Genomic DNA, 27,295 nt, shown 5'->3' with positions numbered 1-27,295 from the left:
TCAGTGTAACAAAGGACAAGACATATCACTAACATCAACATTTTGGAGATCTCTAATAACTCAAATGGCAGGAACATTATAACATTAGTGTTCAGTAGTTTTAATTACAACAAGTCGCAGTTACATTATTTTAAGCAGTGTTGCGAACTTAAATAAATTGCTAAATATTATTATATGGCAAATATAGTGCAAATAACGTAGCTAAAGTGCAAAATATTTTAAAACTACTCGTAATTTGTTTTATGGTGCAAGAATGTTTTCAAAACACGATGTTTTTTATAGTCTTTGGGCTACTTATAATGTTAATGTCAAAGTTTTCGTTCCAGCAATACATGTAAAAGCAAATTGTAACTGAAATTAAACGTAACTGACAACTTTTCAGTAGCACTAGTTGTTCTCCATAAGCCTTAGGCCTGGTATATTTTTTTTTTTAGATTAAAACACTGCTTTATTAAAATTTTAATTACACCCTAACTGCATTTCATTTGTTATAGTTTGACCACCGACCACCTCAAACTCGATCCATACCATATAGCTATATGCAATTATTCAAAGACTTACAGTTAGTAATACACATTGTGTTGATTTTTGGTTTGGTTTGGTTTAGTTCAACGTCTCACGATTATGCTAGGGCGGCTAAAGGAGACGTGGAGTTACTGATCATAGTGGAATCCGAAAAAGTTCGGTCGTTGAACATTACTGCCACCGGGAATCGAACTCGGGACCATGCGAACCAAAATCAAGCGTACTAGCCATTACAGCAAATGGGGGTTCTTACATTGTGTTGATTTAAATAATTGGGCCAGTGTTGCCTGATCCGAAAGTAGAGTGTCTGTGCTCCAAAAGTAGAGGATTTGAACTATTTGTAGCCCAAATATATAGAAATGAATTATTTGACAACTAATGACTGGTACTAATGAAATAATGTTTAAAATAGACCGGAAAATGTGATGGACATATTGCAAGACAAAATTATGATCGATAGACGAAAACAATTTTAGATTGGATACCACGTGACAAAAACGGCTTAGGAAATGGCCGCATACAAGAAATTGTGACAAAATCAGGAACCACTGGGGAGTAACCTGGAAAAGAATTACTCAAGATAGATAGTTGTAGAAAAAACTTGGGAAGACTTCATCCAACAGTGGATTGATAATGCTTGATTATGATGATGGTGATGATTTTATATCGAGACCTCAGAGGTAAACTAAACCAAGTCATAATTTCGTAATTTTACAGGAGAAGAGAAAAACCGGTTCCTTAACTAAGATCTATAATACTGTTTTTCAAACTATACTAAGTAGTTACAAAGTAGTAAGATGGCTTTAGACTTACATTATTACACCACTAGAAAGAACATAGTCTATTAAAAAAAAGTATTCTAACTCAATTTGACCAAAAAGTGACTTAACATAGTCTACCACTAATGTTCAGATATATATATATATATATATATATATATATATATATATATATATATATATATATATATATACTGTATAAATTTACTAGGTAAGGTAGGGTAAAATTGGATCCAAAATTAAACGAAAGTCATACAGGAAAAAATACTCTCTCTCTCTCTCTCTCTCTCTCTCTCTCTCTCTCACGCACACACACACACACACACACACACATATATATATATATATATATATATATATATATATATATATATATATATATATATATATATATTTGACACTTCATGTTGCTGCAAAACTACGAAAATGAATACAAAAGAAAACTAGAAAGTTAAGAATCACTTGTTTTAGCGAGAGAGAGAAAATAGATACAGCTAGCTCGAATTACCTATATACTTATATAATATGTATGTGCATGTTTCGCAAGTAATTTTCAAATAATATAAAATTTCAACGTAATGAACGCACGATTGGTTTTCTCGAATAAAGATCACATGCACCGCTAAGAGCTCAGGAATAAGCTTAATCTATGTTACGGCAGTGGATGTATGCGTTTGTAATGCATTACAACTTTAGGAACTTGTATAAGAAACAGAATGTACTTAAATTTAAACGCGAACTATGCGAAACATCTAACATTGAATCTAACTTGTTTCGTGATGCAACCCGAGGCCACACATAGCAAAGATGAGTGCCGTAGCTCCCACCACAAAGTTAAGGAATTTCGTGTTATAAGGTGTCAATTAAACACGTAGATGTGAAACGGTAATAAAGCATTTGATAAATTTTAAACAAAATATATTGTAGTAATAATTTACCCTATTTGTTCAGATAATAAACGTTATATTATGTTTTTAAAATGACTGTCAAAACAGAATGTATTGGATAATAAATGAGAAATTGTAAAATTTCAATTTCGGTACGATTAAATACATTCATGCTGCTATGTGTTGCGTTATCTGTTAGAATGTATTGAACAATTCTTATTCTAAGGAAGGAAATATAGTACTGAAGTTAATTTAATAGAGTTTAATTGTATAGGCAGTACTGAGGCCATATGAGAAAGTCTTTTGCTGAAAGTGAAATATGGGTTACTATTAGAATTTTATCCCAGATATGATATACCCACTGATGATTGAAACTGGAACACACGCATGCATCAGCGCTAGCAAATTAGCTCTGAAGAAGTACACCATACTATAATCCTAAGTCAAGAATAAGGCAAGAAATAAGAAGCAGAAACGACAGACTTTACAATAATAATACTTTTTAGAATTTTAATTTCACCTATTTATTTCGAGACTTTCGAGACGAGACCGAGACGAGACCGAGATTTGGCCCTCGAGACCGAGACCGAGATCGAGACAAGCATTTGTTGACCGAGACGAGACCGAGACGGCGATTTTTGACTCGAGACGAGACCGAGACAGCTATTTTTAAACCGAGACGAGACCGAGACTGTTCAAAGTCTCGTCTCGTCTCGTCTCGATACCATCCCTAGTCTCTATTCATATTTACTTTATTTATGAAATAGAATAAATGGTATGAAGTAGGTATTAATATATCGTAATTGTTTGACAATTTTCATTTTATTTTTAACCCAATTACTTTTGTTTACAGAACGAAAACTAGTTTATATTTTACACACGTATTTTGATTTGCTGTTACAATCTTTACATTTTAATCTTTAGTTGTAACTTGCACAATAAAATGTACTTGTCAATTTTCATGGAATTTTATTTTTGTTTGCACTGAGGAAAACATTGCATGTTTTACACCTGCTTTTTTATCTGCTGTTACAGCCACTTCGCCTGCATCTTTTGTTAGAGCTTGCCATTTCAATATATTTACCAAATGCATACCACGCTTTCTCTGGTCTCTGTTTGGTAGTGTTTCAGCTTTCTTTCGCTTTGAAGGAGGTGGAGTTCCGACTTCTTCCTCATCCTCTGTAACTGATGCGTCTGGTCGTTTCTGCTTATGTAATAATAGACTTTCAACAACACTTAATCTGAAGTCCATAAGCTTAAGAATGCTCTTCTTGTCAAATCCTAATTCGCTGATGTCCCGTCTGTATTCAAACCAGGAATTCACCAAGATCAAGTCCAAAAAGTGAAAGATGATTCTTACTGTCCATTTTTTGTTCTATACAACATTGCGTACAACGAAATCATTCTATCATTCTAATCTACAATGCCCATGTAAGTGTTACATTGGTGCACTCAATTAGGATGGTCAATTTCTATGTAGTCTTCTTCCTTCCGAGAATAACGCTTACATCTTCCCATAGCCTGAATTCCGCTGTTCGAACCTGCCATTAATACATTTTTGTTGTCATACCATTTCACAACACACATTTTCTTCACTTCTCACACTTTGGTTGGAACTGCCACAGCCCTTTTTCATTAAATCACGGTCAGAAATCAGCTTTACACTATTAGGCAACCTAGATTTCATAATTGTACCAGTTGCTACAAATCCCTTACGTTTCAGTTCGTCAAACAGTGGAATTGAGGTTAAATATCGATCAAAGTACAATTTGTGTCCGGGGTCTAGAACATTGGTCAATTTCATCACAACACCACCCCCTATCCCCATTGTTGATGCTGTATTGTCCACAGGTAAACAGTTTTTGCCCTGGTACACATCAAAATTGTGTATAATCCCATCTCCTCCTGCTAGGACGAAGTTTTTCAGTCTAGTAGGTTGGGGCTTCCCAGCAACACGCTGTTTCAACCCACAGCGACCAGTTAATGGTATCATTTGTTCGTAAATGCAGAGGTCTTCCTTCCGCGGAATCTTTACACAGGCTTGTCATACCTGTTCTAAGAGGGGGGGGGGGCACTTTCCACAATCTGTCACCTTCCTTACCTGCATCTGATATGTCCATGTCATTGACAACTTTCAACCGAGATCGTATTGTTGCAAAATATCGGTCCCTGGTCATATGTTTCGAAATCAATGGAATCGCAAGACCCTTCTGCCAGTACAACATGAGATGGGAAACTGAAAACCAAAAAGAAAAATATATTAGCAACACAATTGATACCACACTTGCAGAAAAATGAAAAATAAATTGACGAAACACCTGCAGATGACATGTGAGAATTAATAGAAAGTTTGAGGAACTTCGAATCTAAATAAATGACAAATGTATGATTTACGTCTAAAAATAGAAACTGCAAGTGCATCTATTATCAATCAAGGAAATTAAATAAGCTCTAACATCACAAATATATCGTAATTGAACATGTGAACGGGAACAAACTAGTGATAAACAATAAAGAAGGTGTTTTATTGTAATTCTCATTTTAAGGAACAATAGATAAAAACCTCTTCCAGACTTCTAAAGCATGGTAAGTGAAGGACATCCTAACTGAAAACAGTAGAAATTGTACACGAGAGAAATTGGAAGGTGTCTCTTTAAATGAAAGAACATAAAATAACCGTAACTTTTAAAAAATATGTTGCGAAGAGAAAACAAAAACTGGTTTGGGAAAAAGATTTCATAGCTATAGTGTTCAGGCCAGAGTTGGCGTGGGTCAATGAAAACTTGACCCACGACCCACTGACCCATAACCCACCATGACCCACTCTGACCCACGACCCACCACCCACCGTGACCCACTCTGACCCACCACCCACGGTGACCCACTCTGACCCACCACCCACCATGAACCACTCTCATCCACTTTGACCTACTCTGACTCACCAAAATCCATCGTCATCAACTCTGAACACGATCCACGGCCTCTTCTAAACTGAATAAAGACTTTATACTTGTAATAAAACAAGACTGTGAAATTGTCACTAATTGGAGTTTGAATTTCTAGTCAATCGCTCAAACACCACTCTGTTACAATAACAGTGGATCTGACCTAAGGTATGAAATGGTAAAGTGTTTATCAGTGAGGAAATTGAAACAGTTCCAGGTGGGGGAAATGAGTGTGTGCCTAAAATATACTTGTACTAAGGGAGTATTCTTTCAAGTGTTAATTTCTGAACGCATTCCACAAAAAACTTCTATTCGCAGGAAAATACCCCTGTACAATATGGAAAAGGTTATGGTTTTTCAGTTCACAGTATTTTCCTCACAAAAGACTTGAAAAATCAGTTGTTCATACGGTATAAAGGTGCTCGGTTACCCTCTGTGAGAGCATCTCCATAAAGTATGCTCATAATTGTAATTTGTGTAATCACTAAAACACCATGTTAAATTTAAGTTACAAATATGCATAATTGCAATTATTATGAATATTTATTCAAAGTAGTTTACCTAAAGCAAAGTAGAGACTTACTAAAAATTAGGTATAAAGTTGAAAGCCATTAGTAATACAAGTATACATTTTCCATAACTCGTAATTTTCCACCTTAAAACAAATCTGAAATCGCGTTTATTTCCTGTTGGTAACTTTTTCGTGATAAATCATCCGCAGCAGAATGATGTCCATCCTTCAGCCAAGAAATAACTAGCTCGTCTACTTTGAGCTTGTCTAGCGGTAGGCCATTAACATTGATGAGCAGCAAGCTAGACAATGTTTGAGTACTTAGTCTATTTCTAATATTAGTCATCTGTAAATTCATAAGGGGAAATCCCCGTTCGCACTCTGTCGTGGATATTGATAACATTTCTACCCGATTTCTGCAACTTCTCATCGACAATGTACTTGTTAGACTTAAGTCTGATAACGATTTTTCTTGGTTAGGTTTGAAATACTCAGCAAGAAGTATAATCTCTCTATCACCATACAACATCTTTTCCATATCGGCCACGTCAGTTGGTAATGTCGACCCATGTAGAACAGAAACTTCATCTACCACGCCTTTGATAGGGAATCTTGTGAATAAATTATCAATTAAAGCCTGATAAACTGATGATTTCTTATTTGTTTATAAATTTAACTTTTGTAATTACACATGAAGGTTTGATACCATTACCAAGTTCCCTCCCCCGTCTAGAAAGCGAAAGGGAACGAGGTTCCTGGAAAGTGTTCAGAGTTGAGTGATAATTTCCCTCCTTCTTCAACTTCAATTACCACACTGCTGTTTGCCATGTGCCAAATTACGATGAATTTCAATTAAATTATCATAGTATAATTATTTCCTTGTTGAATTATCAATACTTTACAGTGGGAAAAAAAAGATGAAATTTCAAAGTTCCAAATCAAAGTAAGTAGACCAACGTAAAGGGAGAAAAAGTGTAAAATTTTCCATACAATTATGCGTACAATCCGAACTTCAAATTTCCGTGTAATTAAGCTTACAGTACAAATTTTATGCCTATTTTTCTCACAACTTTATGGATTGATTGCCCTGTGCTGTAAGCGCTCCAAATAATAAACATAAGCTTGAGCAATTATTACAGCAGAAAACAATGGATATATGAAGCCAAGCACTGTATTTTTTGTTTCTAATTTTTTTCTTAAATAACATCGATCGTTTTCGATCATTTTTACAAACCAACTCACTACCAACTCACTCCATATATAGAAAGTCCCCCCCCCCCACATAAAGGAGAATTTTAAAAAATGCTAGGACACACACTGTTTATTTTCAATAAAGAGCTAATACACTGAATTTCATCTCCGTAAGTTTAACGGCTTGCGAGATACTCATTTTTTTTCCTCGCAAAAGTTGGGTTCCTCACTACTTCCTTAGGATATATGCATTATAATAAAAGCAATATAGCATCCCAATTTGGATTAAGGCCTAACTATATACCAAAAATAATTTCATTTGACTTTGCAATTTGACCGTGATGATCAGGCGCACACAGTTACATTCAGTTTTTTAATATAATAATTTATATATTACAGTGATTCAAAAATTTATTTTTTCCAGTAGTTAGCTCCTCTAAAAACTCACAGGCTTCGAAAGCCAAGTAGTAGTGTAAGTCCTATTGCTATTATTACAATTAAAAATATCAATATCCAAAAGTGCCTGAAGTTCTTTTTTCACTTGGTTAGATATACTCACCTCAGGTAAGTAGACAGAAACAAATGGAAAAGAAAGGGAAATGAAGGTCTTGAAAGAAAAACGGAGACAAATTTATCAGTCTTCAGAAGATATTGTCTACAATACAGTGAGCAGAGAGGGTCGGTAGATCATACTGAGTCGGTGGGTCGCATTGGGTCACGGTGGGTAGTGGGTCGCAGTGGGTCATGGTGGGTGGTCAGTCACAGTGGGTCATGGTGGGTGGTGGGTCACAGCGGGTCATGGTGGGTGGTGGTCACAGTGGGTCACATGCTGTTGACCCACGACCCACTGACCCACCAAGAAAACTTGACCCACTTGACCCACTGACCCACTCCATCTCTGGTTCAGGCATCGCCGGCTACGCTAAAAAGACAATAAAACCACAACATCCTCTAGAAAACTGTTTTGGGAGGAGCCCCTCTTCATTAAAAAATGCCCGGAAGTTTGGTAAAAAAAAAAAAAAAAAAAAAAAACTTGAAATTTATACGCATGGAAATTACTAGCTTTTACATCGCTTTCCTTAAATAAAATGAGGACTGTTTGGAGAATCTTTAATCCGAAAGCCATTCCGTTGTAAATGCGCCACTGAATACAATTATTATTAAGAGAAACTTAACTTTACTCACCTTCAAAGTTCCAGTGATGATTGAAATTCCAACAAACTTCCGAATTTCGTCTGTTGTGGTTCCCAGAGATTTTTCTGTTTCTTGAACGTGTCTGCGATTCGTTTGTAAGGACATTTCTTCAAAAAAACCATCATCCAAATATTGATTAAAATATTGCTTAGGATTCCATGTTGATCATTCAGGATCTGTGACTAATGTTTGAGGAGCTGCGAGAACTGATGGGGAGAAGTCAACTTCTCGTTTCCATTGTACGTGACACGTCAAAGAAACTTTCTTTGAAAAAATATTAGTAGGATATTGGGAAACGACTCGCTGTCAGAATCACTTAAATCGGATTTACTTATTTTTTCGGGAGTCCACAGTTCTTCATCGCCACTATAAACATCAATGTCTCATCTAAACATTCAAATATTTCATCGTTGGTAAAGATCTTTCTTCATCTGCGAGCAGGTCGAACAATTATTGGGGATGGAGTTGATGGGCGACCGTCTCCTGAAAGTAAATTTAAAAACGTGGCTAAACAAAAAATCTTATGCATGAAGAAAGAAATTTGAACAACTAGGATACAGTATACAAATAAATACTTTTGGAAAAAATATTTTTAATCGAAAGTAGCCTAAAAAATACGTCGCAAACTTTACAACAATAGAAGAACAATGCCGTAGTAATGCAACTAGTGCCACATGAGTTGCAATACGTATTTTATCAACTAAGACCCGCTGGTCGATAAATCGACCTCCCATTTTAAAGGTTAACATCTCCTTTACTAATTATCCGGATAGTTTGAAAGTGGTATATATTTTGATTTTGGATATATATATTCTTAATTAATAGAAACATATTTTCCCTAGCTTACAATATACATATGTTATTGTAAAATGTTTTTACAAAAATGTGACTTATGGGGCGTTTACACTTAGTCGATTTGCGTTCGATTCAGTTGAATTGACGTCACTTTCAACTTAATCGACCGTGTAAACGGGAATTCAACTTAATCGCTTGTTGATCGAAAGCGACTAATCGACTGGCAACTGAATTAAAAGACGTTCTATTTTCTGTGGTTGAAATAATTGAACATATCCATCGATCTGATTCGGCCTAGTTGCTTCGATTTAGTGGCAAATGCAGCGAGTCGATTTAGTCGTGCGACTAAATCGATTTAGTCGTGCGACTAAATCGACCAAGTGTAAACGCCCCATTACCTGCAACACCTGACCTTCCCGCTATTCTACAAAGCAGAAAAAACAAATGAAGATCAAAGTGCAAAACCTGGGCTGCACAGCAAAGCCACATTCATGTAAATGTCAAAAACGGCCACTCGTGTCGCTATGATTAAGGTTGGTGTAAAGGGACAAGTTTTGTCAATAGATGTCACTACGGTCTTCGTATCTCTCTCGTGTATTTTTTACCTTACACGAACATTTACAATTTCTCTTCCAAATTTCAACCTAGAGACTTCAAATTTTTAGAGGAGAAAGTTCATAACCTATCGGAGGCAACAATCCGTGCCGATTTTTTATTTATCATTTTTTTCTTTATTTATCATTTTTTTCTTTATTTATCATTTTTTTCGTTGGTCTTCCTAATGGTCGTTTTCCGGCTGGTCTTCCAGTTAAGATTTTGAAAGCTTTCCTACTTTCTTCCATCCTGGCTACATGACCTGCCCACATGCCTCCTAGACTTGATGACCCTAACAATGTTGGGTAAACCGTATAAATTATGTAGTTTCTCGTTATAAAGTTTCCGCCATTTCCCACTCGCGTTTCTTTTGGGTCCGAATATTCGTCTCAGAATCTTGTTCTCAAATAATTTCAGTCTATGTTCTTCCTTCCGAGTAAGCGACCATGTTTCACAACCATATAGAAAAACAGACATAATTATCGTTTTATATATTTTAAGCTTCAAATTCCTCTACAGACTTCGCGGCCACAAGAGATTTTGAACTAAATAATAAAAAGAATTCCCTGCTTTTAGTTGACATTTAATTTCTTCGTGAATATGATTTTCGTCTGTTAATATTGATCCTAAATATTTGAAAGTATCCACTTTATCAAAAGTATTATTGGATATTTTAACGCATCCATAATTTGCCGTATTACGATCCCGACGAACTTCCACGTATTTAGTTTTCTCTGCATTTACTTCTAAACCCATGTCCCTGCAAGCATTTAATAAGACCTCTGCATTTCTTTCTATTGTTCTCCTATCATCTCCTATCAAATTTACATCATCAGCATATGCCATAATCTGGTGAATTCCATTCAACTCTAGGCACTGGTTGCTATCTTTGATTTTCCTTATAGCGTATTCCAGAACGAAGTTAAATAATAATGGCGACAACGCATCTCCTTGTTTCAGGCCATTTTCGACGTGAAAGCTCGTGGACAAAAATTTTCCTACCCGGACTTTACTTTGGGATTCATTTTAACATATCTTAATTAATCTAATTAGCTTTCTCGGTATTCCAAGTTCTGTAAGAACGTTGTATAATGTTTCTCTCCTAACCGAGTCATACGCCTTTCTAAAATCAATAAATAGTTGATGTACCGGGGTATTGTATTCCCACTTCTTTTCGAGAGTTTGGCGAATGGTAAATATCTGGTCGACAGTTGACCGATTTCTTCTAAATCCGCACTGATAATCTTTAATAATTTCATCTGCGTATGGGGCATTGGCGGATTAAACGAAACGTCTTACGGCTCTTTATTGTAGAGTGGGATATGTTCCCCGAAATCTCCCCCCAAAAAAGAAAGGTAAAACGGATTCAGGAAAAGAGGGTGAAAGATATAATTGCTACGGAATTTTCACCACAATGCCCCCTCCCCGAAAAGATATTCTGTCTACAGGCCTGGTCGTGGCTATGCTTTACTAAATATTTTGCTAGAAAAAAATATCAGGTTAAACATATTTTAGAACGCTCATAATGTTTCTGTATTTTAGTAAAATGAATTAAACAAATGGACAAAATAACTTACAAGTTACAACGCAAAACACACTTTTCGGCGAATACCACACAAAGCGTAATTGTCGAAATAATATCATCGCGATCTACGACAATGTCCCTATGACAGAAGTGCTAGTCCATTCATCCGCTTTTCGCCAGAACGAGATCGCAACCACGTATTCAGTCGGTGCAGTGTGGATTAAGATCGTTCTGCACTGGCCACGCTCGAATGCAGGGTTACAAATTTAGTTGATGTTGAGTTAACCGTCCTTTTCAGCAGCGAGGCTATATGAGAGCTACTGATTAACGTGGAATCCGTACCACAGGGTTACAAGTATGCGCAGCAGTTTTCGAATAGTCACGTGAAGATCTTCGTCGCTGGTGGTTAAGGCCTCCAACGCAGTCCGTGATAGAGTTCCACCTTTTTCTTTAGTTCTCTTCCATTTAGAAGCGTGTCGTTACGTTTGGCCTAATCCTCGTTTCGCCTAACCAATTATATGACACTTTTATAACAGATAAATGATAAGATTTGTGTCCGCCATTTTAGGCGAAAAAAGGATCCTCGTTTGGCCTAATCCTCGTTACGCCTAAAATGGCGGACAATAAGAAAAAATCGTGGAAATTCAATTAGAGGGAAATTATGTAAGAGAAAATTCCCTAGTATATAAAGAATTAAGAAATGCAAAATATATAGATTAATATTATATTAACTATTTTCGAGGAGTTAGAATTACCAAAACTCCTTTATGTATTTACTAGGACCATGGATATATACGAATATATATGAGTAGGTGAATAGCAAAACCCGTTAAATTCACATTTTAAAATTTGTGACAAATCGAGAAAAACTGTTTAAACACGTCATAATTGTAAAATAACATTAGAAACTAGAGAACATTAAAAATTTAAGAATAATGTGAGTGTTGGTCTGTCGAAAGCTGTATAATCACACTAGTCTGTGAATTGCGTTATTGAAGAAAATAGTTTGGATATAACAGGTTTTGCTTGTGTAAATGGAAATAACAGCTTTTGCATCTGGACGAGCGGCCATTTTTGTTAAGGCTCAAGATACAAAACCTATCAAAAAGAAAGGGAGTCAGAGTCAGAAATCAGTATTATGCCTACTAAAATATTGGGGGGGAGGATGTAGTATCAAGTATACTTTGCACAAGATTGGCACAAATGAATATGGATACATAAATGCTACATTAATTTTGTTCTAAATTGAAAACAAAGGATCCAAATGTGCAAAAAATTGAATTATGTAACCTCCTTTCCATCATCATCTACTAAATGGGAATCCATATTGTCGTCGTCCTCTGGTGCATCACTATTTTCTCGGTTTTCTATTCCTCAAAAACCTCTTTGTAAAACGTGAGCTTTGAGCTGCTTTCAATCGTCAAACCCTTCGTAACTACAAGCGGAGTTAATTATACCTATTTCTAAACTGAATTACTATATTTTGGAAGAGTTTGTAACCTTTTATCGACTAACATAAGGTGAATATTAATTTGCCAATTATCCCAATATATGAATTTCAAATATAGCAAAACAAAATGTGCAAATGTTGAGTTTGAGCAAAACAGTGGCAGAAAGAGAATCAGAAATGATAAGTAAGTGGCAAAATTTTTTAACATGTTGTACCGGAAGCATGTTATAATTTTGAATGATAATTGACACGAGACATTTTAAGAAAGAGGTTGTGCTGAAGCTGAAGAGACCGTTTAGAGAAGAACCTAATCCAATAATGTTCTGTTCAAAGTAAAGAGTAACCCTGAAACACAAAACAAACGACTTTTAACAATAGATAGTCCACTCACCTTGTCTTTTTGGCTACATTTCGTTTCCAGTTTTTCATGTGTCTTGTACGTTTTCTAGACAATTTTGGTGTTGTCTGATAACAAAATTATGATCATCGCTGCTTAGAGTATCGTTTTCTTTCGATTTTTCGTGCATTTGTCTAGTAATTATTAAAGAAAAGCAAATAAGCACAGAAAAGTTTCACGAACAGTTAGGTTAAGACGTATAGTGTCTCCATTTTCAGTCCAAGCTGCGCGGTGGCTCAATAGTAGAGCGTTCACCTCCGGTGCTTGGGGTCCCTGGTCCGATCCCAGTTCGCACCATGTGGACTTTGTGGTGGACAAACACCGTGCTCGTGGGTTTCCCGGGGTTCTCCCGTTTTCTCCCACTTTCTTCATTCCACCATTTCATTCATTTCTCATCATTACCGTCTCCTTTAGCCTAACCGGCATAACCGTGGGACGTAAAACTAAAGATTTCATTTTTTTCAATTTTCAGTCCAAAAATTAAAAAAAATAACGAAAGCACGCACTTCAAATTCTGCCAAATAAAATTTCGAATGATTTACGAAGAGTTGCAATAAATATTCAGATACAGTACGAAACCTCAAATTGTTTGAAATATGGAATTAACCGGGTTTGATTCTGCTTTTCTCATTAGGTTATTTGCAGGTTTTGGATTTAACAGTTTATGAAACTGAATATGGAAGAGGGATTTAACTGGTTTTGCATCTGTATTTCTCAGTTCTTTATACAGTGGGGAATTTTTTTTTTCGAAAAATTTCCCTCCAGTTTTATCTCCACGATTATTTTATAGTCCATCATTTTAGGCAAAATGAGGATTAGGCCAAACGTGTATCCTTATTTCGCCTAAAATGGCGGACATATAGCTTATCTTTTATCTGTCATAAAAGTGTCAGATAATTGGTTAGGCGAAATGAGGATTAGGCCAAACGATGCGAGATCATAAGTGCAGATTGCAAATTCAGAACTAAAGAGGGAAAACAGCATTTTTTTCTTGAGTTCCGATAGTTTTGTAAAATCTTTCTGCTAGAACGCGGAAGTTGTTGCTCAGAGTTTAGTCAGTTGCGCGTGTTGGCAATAGAATATTGAGTCCGTATACATTTAAAACTTCCTGCGCAAGACGAGTTTTGAGGTCTTTTACAACCGACTCCATCAACGGAATGTAGACAGTTCTTTAGTAGTAAATGTCGTGTCATCTGCCCTGAAGTTCGTACGATGTGTTGTCTTTGGGTGAGATGAGGAGTTTGAATCTGCACGTCAACACTGGCAACCATTCTGGATGTTGCTTTGAAAGTTGCCTTGAATTCTTTGCTGTTTGAACGCTTCTTGTTTAATGCTGCGATAGTGTCCTGAATGGCATCTGACGCTGCGCTCATGTCTAAATCAGTCTTCTGCAAAAGGCGATTGAGGGGAGGGTTATCGTGAGACACCCTGAAGACACGTAATAGTTACGATAAACTCGATGTCGTGCATGGCAGAAGAAAGTGCCCATACTTTGGCTGCTGTATCTAACTCGGATCATTTGGAACACATTGTAGAACCTCACTTTTTATTGAAATTTCACGTGAAATTCTAACACCGCGTCGTTCCGTTCAACCCATCTCGTTTCACACAATGTCTCCAACTGGTCACTAACCATAAGCTTAAGGACAGTATTACGTTTTGACGATGCGGTGAAAAATGCAATGATCTTTTTCGTTGTTCCCAGACAGTTCCTCATGCACTGTACTGACGACGACCTGGAGATGGACAAGTTGAGGCTGTGACTGCAATATGAACAGTGCAGCGCGTTTGAAACCTCCTTCTGGATCTCCTGCACTGCCCGGCTACTTTGAGAGGTCGTGACGGCGCAACCATCTGTACCAATACCAACGCAGTTTTTCGGATCGAGTGAGAAGTCTCGTAGCAAAGATAGAACAATTTCTCCAATTTTCCCCCCAGTCAGTGAGAGTTCGGGAGGTTCTGCGTCTTCGGATTCCGAGCTCGAACCAATGACCTCACCTTTCAGGTCTGCTGATCGAGGATCAATGAAACCAAAGCAGTCTTCTCTAATTTCACCCATGTGTTCGTACCTTAGAATCAAAGACAGCTGAGATGTGTGCGAAACGACCGTAGTCTCATCAAACATAATAGAATAAAACTGATCCTCTCGCACTCGATTGACAATTTTACAGACGTGATTTCTCATCCACAACCCTCAATGATGGCAAAAATGGTCTTTTTCGATGCTTTCTTCCAGTGATTCTTTAAGAGATCGTCACTACAAGCCATTCTAAATCTGAGCAATTCTCGAAAATTGCCTTCGTTGAACTTAGTTTCTGCACTGTCACCATCTGAGGTCCAATTATCCGCACACGCACTCCCTGTGCAAGGGCACCGATCATGGGGGGCCGGGCCCCCCAAATCTCATGTGGGCCTCCCTATTGTATTTATGAATATACAATATTTGACATAATTTGAATGCAATTTGTCTTAAAATCCTCATATATATATATATATATATATATATATATATATATATATATATATATATATATATATATATATATATATATACATTCTGCATCTGAATGGCCCCCGAATTTACGGAGAAATCGGCACCCTTGTCCGTGTGGCCTTGAAAAGCAATGCCTTGTCTTCCAAGGAATATCACATTTCCCAACATTAATTTCAGTTTGTCGCGATTTTGGATGACTTGTCTTCTTGAGTTGATTTGATTCTCGACTGATTTCACTGATTCCCAGTAGTTTTTCAGAAACGCTTTTCCGACCTCAAGAGCGTTAATGTGATATTGTGCCTTGTTGTGAGTTTCTAAAATACCGTAGAAAGTAGCGAATTTATTCAAAGTTTTAATCTCAAGAGTTTGGAGAGGCACGTTTCTTCGATAGCCCAACCCCCCAAAACCCGTTGCAAAAAGTGAGCAATATTTACAAAAAAGATTCCTCTCCTTATGGGAAAGAACCAGCCATGGATAGTTTTTCAGATGTTCAAGTAACATCGTCCTTCTTCCTGAGATTTATCTGACATTATGACTCGAATTATCGTTATCGAATTAGCATAAACGCGGCATGCTAAACGGATACTATTTTAAAATAGAATTTAAAGAATTAACCCTCTTTTGAAATAATGCAAGAATGATCCCAAACTTTCGTTCGTGTGGCGGTAAGCTACGAGCGGCAGTGTGTGTAATTTTAATATTTTAAAGGGCTCTTGGGGGGGGGCGATTACCCCCCTCGCCCCCTCCTTTAATCCGCCCCTGGTATGGGGCCAATCTTGCAAATAGAATGTTTGAAAGGATTTTATACGACGTTGACAGAAGAGAAATGCCTCTACAATTATTACAGTCAGTTTTGTCGCCTTTCTTGTGAATTGAAACAATGATTGATTCTTTCCATTCTCGTGGCAATTCTTCCTTGTTCCAGATAGGGAGAATGAGTTTATGCATCTTGTTCCATAATTTTTTTCCTCCAGCTAAAATTAACTCAGCCGGAATTTCGTCTAAACCCGGAGATCTGTGTTTCTTTAATTTCTTTATATCAATTTCTACTTCTATTCGGCTAGGTTCTGGGATATATGGTTCTGCGGTGTGTATTTCTCTTTCTCCATGCACATTAGTTTTTGGCTGCGTGTTCAGCAAATCGGCAAAGAAATCTTTCCATCTTTTTAAGATGCTATTTTATCAGTGAGAACTGTTCCGTCAGATTTCTTTAATATATAGGCACGAGGTTGATAACCCTTCTTAAATTCGTTATCCCTTTATGTATGTCCCGAATATTTTTATTTTTACTATTATCCTCAAGTTCCTTAATTTTAGCTTTCAAGAAATCGCGTTTCATTGTTCTAAAAGATTTGGAAGTTTCCCGCCTGATGGCTACCTAATTCTGTGTAGTTATTTCATTCGGATTTTGTAGCAAACCTAGTTTTGCCTGTTTTCTCTTCTCCGCTAGTTCAATACATTCCTGGTCGAGCCATGGTTTGTTTCTACGTATTTCCGCGTGTCCTAATTTTTTTCTTTTGCTGAAATTTTAATGCTATCTCTAATTTCAATCCAAGTATCCTCAACAGTAGTGCACTCCGAATCTTCTAAAACCGAGAATCTATTCGAAACTTCAATCTTGTATTCCTCTCTTACCTGACTCTCATCTAATTTCTTTAAATTAAATCTCTCCGTTTTCGGACATTGCCTTTATTCAACGATAATCTATCTCTTATTATCGCTGCTACCAGGTAGTGATCAGTGTCACAATCAGCTCCCCTAAACAGCCGAACATCAATTATGCTAGATTGTCTTCTTCTGTCTACTAAAACGTGATCGATTTGATTACGTATTTTTCTGTCAGGTGAAGTCCAAGTATATTTATGAACGTCGTGATGTGCAAATTTTGTACTCTTCACGATACGGTTTTTGGATGTTGCGAAGTTCACGAGTCTAACACAGTTGTCATTACTTTCCTTATGTAGACTTTCGTTTCCTATAATCGGTTTGGAAATATCCTCTCGTCCTACCTTCGCATTGAAATCCCCTAATAGAATGTTCATATGATATCGCTGGAGTTGGTCAAATATCCGTTCCACTTCTTCGTAAAAACTGTCTTTTATATCGTGATCCTTATCTTCAGTTGGAGCATGTACATTTAAAACAATATCACACCATCTACCCTTAAGAGTGATAAAAGAAAGTCTATCATTAACAAATTCAACCCACTTAATTGCTGATATTATTCATTTGTGAACAAAAAAACTGTTCCTAATTTGTGATTTTTATTTCCTTCCCCGTAAAAGAACGTAAAATTTCCGGAATTCGCCGTCCCATTTTCTTCCCAGCTAACTTCTTGAACTCCTACTAGGTCCATCCTGTATTTCTCTAGTTCGTTCGTTACTAATTTTAACGCGCCTGCCCTACAAAGACTTCTAATATTCCATGTTCCAAAGATCATGACCATTTTCTTTTGCTGAGGTCGTGCCAAGTAATCAGTCCTGGTCCGAGGCTTCTGTGAATGTTTCTGAACAAGTGCATTTATTTTACACCATGAGATTGTTAGCCTCACCCAAACCCCCAAGCTGGAGGACCACTCCTTGTCGTCTGTCCGCGACTGCTTATTCAGTATATTCGCAGCTAACCTCTATATCTAGAGGCCTTCTCCTCGATCCAACCTGAGGACGCGCCATGCCGTGGTGACAGGAAGTCACAAACATAGTGACTTTCAATTTTATATATTAGACTAGCCTTTGGCTAGATGGGAGCTACGCTCCCAGACCCCCACATTTGCTCGGCCTACGACCTCACATCTCTTGTAAATCAGCGTTTACATCAGTAATGAATTTCGTGAAAACGCCCATTTAAGTGAGTGTAGGACAAAATCCAAGCGGACAAAATCCAAGAGGACAAAATCCAAGCGGACAAAATCCAAGAGGACAAAATCCAAGCTAAATTCTGGTAAGGCAGACAAAATCCAAGCGGATAAAATCCAAAGAGCAGTATCATGTGCGTAGCTGTTGTATGTGCCTGTGAACACCCTAATTAAATTGTATGTTTGTTTCTCTCTTCAATTGTAATTCATTCTAAAGTTTTATCTGTAATTCTTCAATTTATTGAAATAGTATTTCATTTACATTTAAAGAACAGAAAATCCAATAAAATATGTAAGATTGACACAGTAAGAGTGCAGATGAGCTTTAATTACTCATAAAATAGTCTGGTTACTGCTAGGACATGCCCAGGTGAATCCAATTTAGGGTGATCAGAAATATTTTGACTAAAAAGAGTATACTCACATAAATTAACCAGAAAATGAAAGCACTGGCTAATATCAGAGATAACAAATAACAGCAAAGCAGCCCAGTCTTAAAATGAGTACACTACTTACTTAATTCTATTATATTTATTGAGAATTAAAGTAAAAATAAAATTAAAAAGATATAATTTAGATATAAAAAATACTTCTCTACCCTCAAAGTATCTACTTCAATTACAATTGTCAAAATAACCAATAATATATACATTTTCATTTAGTTTGTCTAGACACATTTTCACATTTCGATTTTCTAGATAACACTTTTACATTATTTAATTCACACACGTTATTACATTATTAAAAATACACACTTCATATTTTATAATTATTTGTTTCGAAATATACATAAAACACTACCAACAAACAAATCAAGACTTCTGTATGCCACCTCATAAGAATTGAATTAAAATACTCCAATGATTGGTCTCACAATAATATGCTGAGGTCTTAAATGTATTATACTGTATATATATTCAGAAGAAAATACATACTTTTATAATGTATTTGTACACGCATAATATTTTTACACACTTTCATATGGATGGATAAGTAATTAAATCTCATCTGCACTCTTACTGTGACAATCTTACATGTTTTATTGGATTTTCAGTTCTTTAAAAGTAAATGAAATGTTATTTCAATAAATTGAAGAATTACAGATAAAACTTTAGAATGCATGACAATTGAAGAAAGAAACAAACATACAATTTAATTAGGGTGTTCACAGGCACATACCACAGCTGTGAACATGATACTGTTCCTTGGATTTTATCCGCTTGGATTTTGTCCGCCTTGTCAGAATTTAGCTTGGATTTTGTCCGCTTGGATTTTGTCCTCTTGGATTTTATCCGCTTGGATTTTGTCCGCGCCCCCATTTAAGTACCTTGGGAATTTCTTCATCCCCCTCTAGACCCCTTAAAAACTAAAAGTATTCGTTTTTGGCCATTTTCCGGTGGGTTAGTCCTGAAAGGCTACAATCATGCCAAATTTCATCATTCTCATCCTGCCGGAAGTACCTAAACATTTTGGGGTGTAGAAGATGTCCCATATAAATAACATCGAAAAGATTTTTCAGTTCTCCATAAAACCACTCCACACCTGGATTTTTTTGTTTTTGATGATTTACTTAGATAACGCTACCGAAAACGTAAAAAACATTCCGATTTTCAAGTTTTTATTCAATTCCAAGTACCTAAAAATATGAGATTATAGGTCCAAAAAAAGGTAAACTTAAATAACATGAGAAATGTCTTCATTCTCCTTTTAGAGTCCCTAAAAATTAAAATTATTCACTTTTGGAAAATTTCCTCTAGGTTAGTCTCAAAAAACTACAATCTTACTAAATTTAATCATTGTAGCCCTACAGGAAGTGCATAATAATTTGGGGGTGTAGAAGATATCCCATATAAATAACATGGAGAAGATTTTTCAATTGCCCATAAATCCACTCTAAAGTTGGGAATTTTTACTTTTAGTGAGATATGTAGTTAAAACTAGCAAAAACGTACAACCATACCGAATTTCAATTTTTTATTCCCATTCCAAGTACCTAAAAGATGAGATTATAGGTCTTAAGAAAGGCCCATTTAAATAACACAGGGAATTACTTTATCTCCCCCTTCAGACTCTCTCAAAATTAAAAGTATTCACTCTTAACAATTTTCCTGTTGGTTAGTCCCGGAAACCTACAATCATGTCAAATTTTAACTTTCCACATCAACCAGAATTATCCGTTTATTTTATGTCAGTTCATGTAGTTTTATATATAGACTAGCCTTTTGTAAGTTGGGGGCTCCACCCCCAGCCCCCGCGTTTACTTGGCCTACGGACTCGCGTATCGACAGTGAATCCCTTACGTATCAACAGTGAATTTCATGCGTTTGCTTTTCATATTTCCTGAATTTGCCCAGCTGGGGGCTTCACCACAAACCCTCGCCTTTGCTCGGCCTACACTGAGAAAAATCCATTATCCGGACAGCGGTATATTGTACAAATACAAGGATTCGTTATGCTTACTAAGGAAATCTGTACGGAGCGTACTTTATCCATATGCTACACAGGTACTGCCTTTTACCCGCTTAGATATTACATCATGTCGCTGCAGGATGTCTGACTTCTAACAATCTTCTGTATTTTACATACATATACGTATGTTAAATACTTCAGCTATATGTTATATACGTCCATCTGTGTGTGAGATCCAGGCCGCCTATAGACACCTCTTTCTTTCGCCATGGCTGACGTCATTGAACTACCGTCTTTTGCTTGCGAAACGAGGTTGTTTACAAACGGAAAAGAAGAGAGGAAGGAAAAAATGCTTGGGTAAGTACACTAGTTAACTATTACTTTAGTTAAATATTCCATTAATTATATATTCTTTTAGTGTAACTTGCTTTAATATAGTATTAAGTAAGTAATGTAGTTTATGAATACAATTCTTACTATTGTAAAACTCGTTAATGATTGAGGACAATGGAATGGGTGAATCTGAATTTTGAGAAATCTTTGAATATTAATGTTTTGAAACATTTTACATTTCAAGGTAGCAAAATGAATGTTATGTGTTTATTCATTCCGTTTTATATGTGACGATTTATTACTTGGTGCAGATTTACTACAGGGCTGCTTAACATAATTGCTAATAAACCGTTTTCAGCGCGAAAATTCCCTTGTGTAGTGAAGATTTAGGATTTAGATTTCTGGGCTTTCGGCATCAATGGCCTTGTTAGCCCGTCGCATATGAGGGATGACTTCCCTCGGTGATCACACTATCCGGGGAAAGGAAGGGAAGAATGGATTGGGGAAAAATGGGGCCGCGGTGGCTCAGTGGTAGAGCGTTCACCTCTGATGTTTGGGGTCCCGGGGTCGATCCCAGCTCCCGCCAAGTGAACTTTGTGGTGGACAAACACCGTGTGCGTGGGTTTTCTCGGGGTTCTCCCGTTTCCTCCCACTTTCTTCATTCCACCATTTCATACATTACTCATCATCACCGTCTCCTTTAGCCTAACCGGCATAAACGTGGGACGTAAAACTCAAAGGTTTCATTTTCATTTTTGGATTTGGGAAGGAAGATAACGGCCTGGGACCTATATGTTAGGTACCACTCCGGCATTTGCCTGCTGTGAATGAGGAAAAGCCAAGGAAACCTCATTCAGGATGGCTGGACTTAAAATCTTTTGATACTTTTTCGACCGAGTTCCCCCACCGGGATCGAACCCGGGACCGTTCGCACCGAAGGCGAGAGCGTTAGCAAATACGCTATGCGGGGCCACTAGTGTAGTTTAGAAAACTCATTTTTACTAGGATATTTGCAAGATTTTTTTTTCTTTTAGTTTAACGCCCCATGATTGTACATCAATGTAAGAGAGAAGGTGACGATGAGATACATGATAATGGTGGAATCAAGAAAATGTAAGGAAACTGGAAAGTCTTAAGAATAACCACACCTACAGTGTTCACCAAAAGCCTATTTGTCGGGAGCAGGAATCGAACCAGGGACCTACCACGTCAGAGGTAAGCGCTCTCAGAGCTTTCTTTTGTTTAAAGAACTTGTTTACAATGATATATATATATATATATTACGAAGATATTGACATATTTTACAGCCTTACTGAAATTTAAAAAAAAGTAGTCAGGGAGAGCTTACTTGTCAGGTTTTTATTTTTTAATTTAATTTGTTTTTATTTATTTATTTTTGCTTTGTTATGTTCCCTAGTTAATTAATGTTTGGGTTACTGAAAATTAAAACCTTTTTAGTATTATTGTTATGTCATCACTTTGGAACCAAAACGTTAGATTTTTTTCTTGTGTTTTCATATAGGAAGTTGGTGAGTTTGTGCCTTAGCACTGGTTTGGTTTCTAGAACGTAATTGAAGGTCATGTTGAGTTGAGTCTTGGTGAGTTTGAGTTCGTGAAGTGTCAGGCACTGCTTGTGCCCCTGTCTTCTGTTTGTGATGTTTCCTGGCTTTGGGCTGTGACGTATTTATGTTGAGGAGTACCAACGCAGGCCGCGTGATATACAGGTAGCTACAACACAACTTCAACAGTTACGAGTGCTAGGTCTTTGAATTTCAGCTTTCGTTACGGCGTGACTAATGCAGTATAGTGCTAGGTTGAAATTCTATGGGTGGTAAAAACGGTATGGTAAGAAATACAACGTAATTGTTATTAGTTTAATTAGTGTTTCTTCATAGTATTGTTTCACTATTTCTAGAAGGAATTAAGTATTAACGAAGTAATGAATAAGCAAAAGCACACATTGATTGACGTTTACTATTTCTCATACTCCATTGAGAATGTTTTGATCCTCAGTTGCGCAAACATCCAGTGTGCGTTTATTTTCTTTCTTTTTTGGGGGGTTTACACTGCCTCACAGATGAGCTCCCTCGTGGCTAAGTGGTTAGTGAACACTCCTTTGGCGTGGGACACCCGGGTTCGATTCCCGGCCGGGGGCCGCGGTGGCTCAGTGGTAAAGCGTTCACCTCTGGTGCTTGGGGTCCCGGATTCGATCCTAGCCCCGCCAAGTGAACCTTGTGGTGGACAAACACCGTGTGCGTGGGTTTTCTCGGGGTTCTCCCATTTCCTCCCACTTACTTCATTCCACCATTTAATTCATTGCTCATCATCAGCGTCTCCCTTAGCCTAACCGGCATAACTGTGGGACGTAAAACTCAAAGGTTTCATTTCATTTTTTCTTAATCTCTTGCACCGACCGACCGATCTCGATCAAATTTCCAACGTAGATGCGGTTCTGGCCTGGGAGTGTTTTTAGCTATTTACTTTGACAGTAGAACTTAGGGGAGGGGAAGGAGGGGGACAGAAAAAATAAATGACTTAATTTACTTTGAAGTGTAAAAGTGCGAGCGTTTTCTTCTCTCTCTCTCTCTCTCTCTCTCTCGCTCTGTCTCTCTCTCTCTCTCTTCACTTCTCCAGTCTCCTCTCACTTTTAGGGCCGCGGTGGCTCAGTGGTAGAGCGTTCACCTCTGGTTTTTGGGGTCACGGATTCGATCCTAGCCCCGCCAAGTGAACCTTGTGGTGGACAAACACCGTGTGCGTGGGTTTTCTCGGGGTTCTCCCATTTCCTCCCACTTACTTCATTCCACCATTTCATTCATTTCTCATAATCACCGTCTCCTTTAGCCTAACCGGCATAACCGTGGGACGTAAAACTCAAAGATTTCATTTCATTTTTTCCTCTCACTTTGATTTCATGATTTCGCACTCTGATGAAAAGTATTAAATACCGCCAGGAAAAGTACTACTATCCATTTCATAAAGATAGGCCCCTGACTTCGCGGTGCTGCCGTGACGTCCAGCCAAAACTTATATTTCATTGTCATACCTCGTTGGAATTGTTGGAATGTTGTCTTTTCAGTACTTAAGATATAAAAATTTTCTTTGTACTATGTAGTGAGAAAAAAATAAAAATTAATGAAAAAGTGCGTATTTTTTCGTACTTTTTTGGTAGATCAATGTTTATAGAGCTATATCTCAGAAAAGAGATCACGTGAAATAATTTCCTGTGTACAGTATGTAGATGCATCCATTAACTGTAAGATGTGAAAAGTTCAGTTTTCATCACTTGATATTTTTTGTGTAATTAAAACAAATGTACGACGCTCTGATCTCCTTTACCATGGTAGGTAGAGAAACGTACAAAACACTGTTCGAAAATTTGGAAGTCTAGTGTTCCAAATATTTGGAACTATAAACAAAAAAGGGTTTAGTTGGTAGAGTATTTATTTTTTAAAAAAAAATGTTTACTTGAACATATTCTCTGCGTTAAGCGGTGAGCCATGTTGCAACCCAATCTTTAAATTCCCCGCGCTTATATGAAGAAACAGCATACAGTAAATGGAAGTGTGGCAACGCTGTCGTGCACTGTTGTCGCGTTCAGGAAGCTTGTAGCGTGAAGCCTACTTCATACGAATGTAATAGGAAAAGTATTTATTATAACCTTTTACAACATCATAAAAATATTAATGCATGCACACTTATGTCCAAAATTATTGTCGCATGTCTATAAATATGTTATTGTAGGAATATAATTTGATAACGAATTCGCCTGGTATTTCTTATAATGTTAGTATGTGTATAATCGGCAAAGACATGTATGTGGCAAATTTCATGTCAAAAGAGCAGTAAATAAGAACAATAAAACGAAACTAAAATTTTCTTATCCATTTAGGAACATTTTGTTTTACTCATGCTAATTTTCGTATTCTTTTCCTATGAAATTTATTACAAATATACATTTCCCGACTCTACATATAGTATCAGTATTAAAAGTACCCTGCAAAATCATTATCAATTTATATTCTTACAAGAAGACAGTTATAGATATGCGACAATAATTTTGGACATGAGTGTACACATCTCAATGTAATCGAAATAAAACGTTGAAGAAACACATCCAAAAACTCATCTCTTAATCTACTTACTTCATTCACTTTCGTCATGGCTTTGTTGACTCATCGCTGCTCCTGCTATCTTCCCTAATATTTATAAACAATGGCTCCATTTCTACCTCAAGATTTATCAGCATACACACTCTACAGCTTACGAACATGTTAAAGGTTAAAAAGAAATGTTGGCAATCATGTGTTCACCCAAGTTCTGCGATCAATTCCCCTGCCGAATGTAACATAGAATGAGTCCTTTGTTTTCTTTCAACGAAAGTAAACAATGCAATGAGTAGGTGACGAGGGCTGTATTTGCGTCTAATCACGTCGCACTGATTAAATCTTAAACACTTCCCTTCGGTTCGTAGGCGTCAAAAACTTCCACACACACTCACATCATATGGGTTCATTGCAATGAAACGGACGAATGGGCATTTATATTTTTGTGAGTATATCTTGTGCTTTTTGATTGAAAAAAAAAATGGATATTCCTTCACGAGCGGCGATGTTACAAAAAGAAGAGGCAAAATGTTTAGCGATAATGAAATTGCAGAACTGATGAATGACTCCGACTCAGACGGTTATGAGTTAGTAATTAATAGTAAGGACATTGATTATTTTGTGCTCAGTGGCGTATCCGGGAGTGAACAAGATAGTAACTCTGTTTCAAGTAAACCTAAAGCTGTGCCGAAAAAAAAAAAAACGCGTCATTCCTATTCAAAGGCAGATTCTAATGTAGCTTGGAGCTCTTAGATCTGAAAACAGATTTTCTGTGAAGTGTAAACTCAATATTACATATCAACTAAGGTTGTATCATATAATAAACTTTGTGCATGTTCTTGTTTCTGTGCAAGTGTATTTTGTACTGCGTGCAATAAGTGAAAAACTGACAAAAAGCAACAAATTTTCGAGGACCATCACATGCAAATCCAAACAAGGTAAGAGTTTGCTTTTCTAATTTTGAACACTTGGTACATTTACTGTATATCCTGTTAATTTCTAAGAAATTGGTTTAAAATCTGTGGAGACATTACATTTTAAAAATATCTCTAAAAAGTGCCGGACAGTGTGCGTGACAAGTTTAAATACCCGTCCGGCTGAGAGTCTATACGCGCCAGGAAAATGTGGCAACGTAGCACTCCGTATAAACTGCGATAGCGAAGGGCGCAAAGCAGAAATAATCATAATGTCATATTTGTGATTGTTTATCTTTTAAAACAAGTCAAAACAGTTTGGTTGAAAAAGCTATTTTAAGATCTTTCTAAAAGTTTTTTCAGATTGTTAATACACCGCAGCAATTCAGAGATAATGATGTCTCACTTTTTACTGAATAACAAGAAAATTACTACGTGTTGAGTAATGAAATTTTCAGAACTTACAGGTAATAGATGCACCTACATATCGTGCACAGGAAATTATTTCATGTTATCTCATTTCGGAGATATAGTCCTATAAACATTGATTTACCCAAAAAGTACGAAAAAATACGCACTTTTTCATTAATTTCTATTTTTTTCTCACTACACAGTACAAAGAAAATTTGTATGTCTTAAGTATTGAAAAGACAACATTCCAACAATTCCAACGAGGTACGACAATGCAGTATAAGTTTTGACTGGACGTCACGGCAGCACCGCGAAGTCAGGGGCCTATCTTTATGAAATGGATAGTAATATATAACCTCTCTTTTAGGCGCCCCTCCAACCACGCGCCCGGGACACGTGCTTTGCTTGCTCGCCCATAGCTGCGGCTCTGTGAGCTACATAAGTAACATACAATGCTTACGTAATACTTTGGGTCATAAGTACTATTAACAGTGGTGCCCACCCCCCCTCATGTCCATGACGCACCCCCCCTCAATTGTCTATCCGTAGGTGTTCTTTCATGAAAAAAAATCTTTTCGATTAATTTTTACATCCCCTCAAAGATATTTATATAGATTTTTAACCCCCCCCAAATATTTCAATGACGCACTTTGCGTCATAGCCCCCCCTTGTGGGCACCCCTGCTATTAAGAAAGGAAGAATTGCATTTTTTTAACTTTGGGAAAGGAGCTACTATGGGATTAAAGATAAGGTAGGAAAGGCAACACATTCCAGTCTGTGCTTTCACCCAGCAGACATATTGTTTGGAACCAAAAAAATGTGACTTTTGGAATCTTGTACTTAGGTTCACAGCGGAAGCGACGAAATAACTTGAATCATCCATTGTAGCTCTCCCCGCAGCCAGTTTCTAAAATGTTGGCAATAAGTTTGCGAAACGAGAGGTGACGACTCCAATTTTGGGTGAAAAGTCGCTATAAGAAATAA

General features: G+C 37.0%; 1 long non-coding RNA gene across 1 annotated transcript; it reads right to left on the bottom strand.

The window, feature by feature from the left end:
- Window positions 1–3,052: 3,052 nt before the first annotated feature.
- On the bottom strand, window positions 3,053–25,667 carry LOC145688455 (uncharacterized). The gene is made up of 3 exons (XR_014131911.1): window positions 25,026–25,667; window positions 8,024–8,515; window positions 3,053–4,427 (listed from the first exon to the last, which is right to left on the bottom strand). It is a non-coding gene; the product is annotated as an uncharacterized LOC145688455 (long non-coding RNA).
- Between the last annotated feature and the right edge of the window lie 1,628 nt (window positions 25,668–27,295).

This window comes from Thermobia domestica, chromosome 6, assembly GCF_964235325.1.
Source record: "Thermobia domestica chromosome 6, izTheDome1.hap1.1, whole genome shotgun sequence".
NCBI lineage: Eukaryota > Metazoa > Arthropoda > Insecta > Zygentoma > Lepismatidae > Thermobia > Thermobia domestica.
Note: the sequence above shows the minus strand (reverse complement) of the source record. Positions and strands in the feature narration are given on the sequence as shown.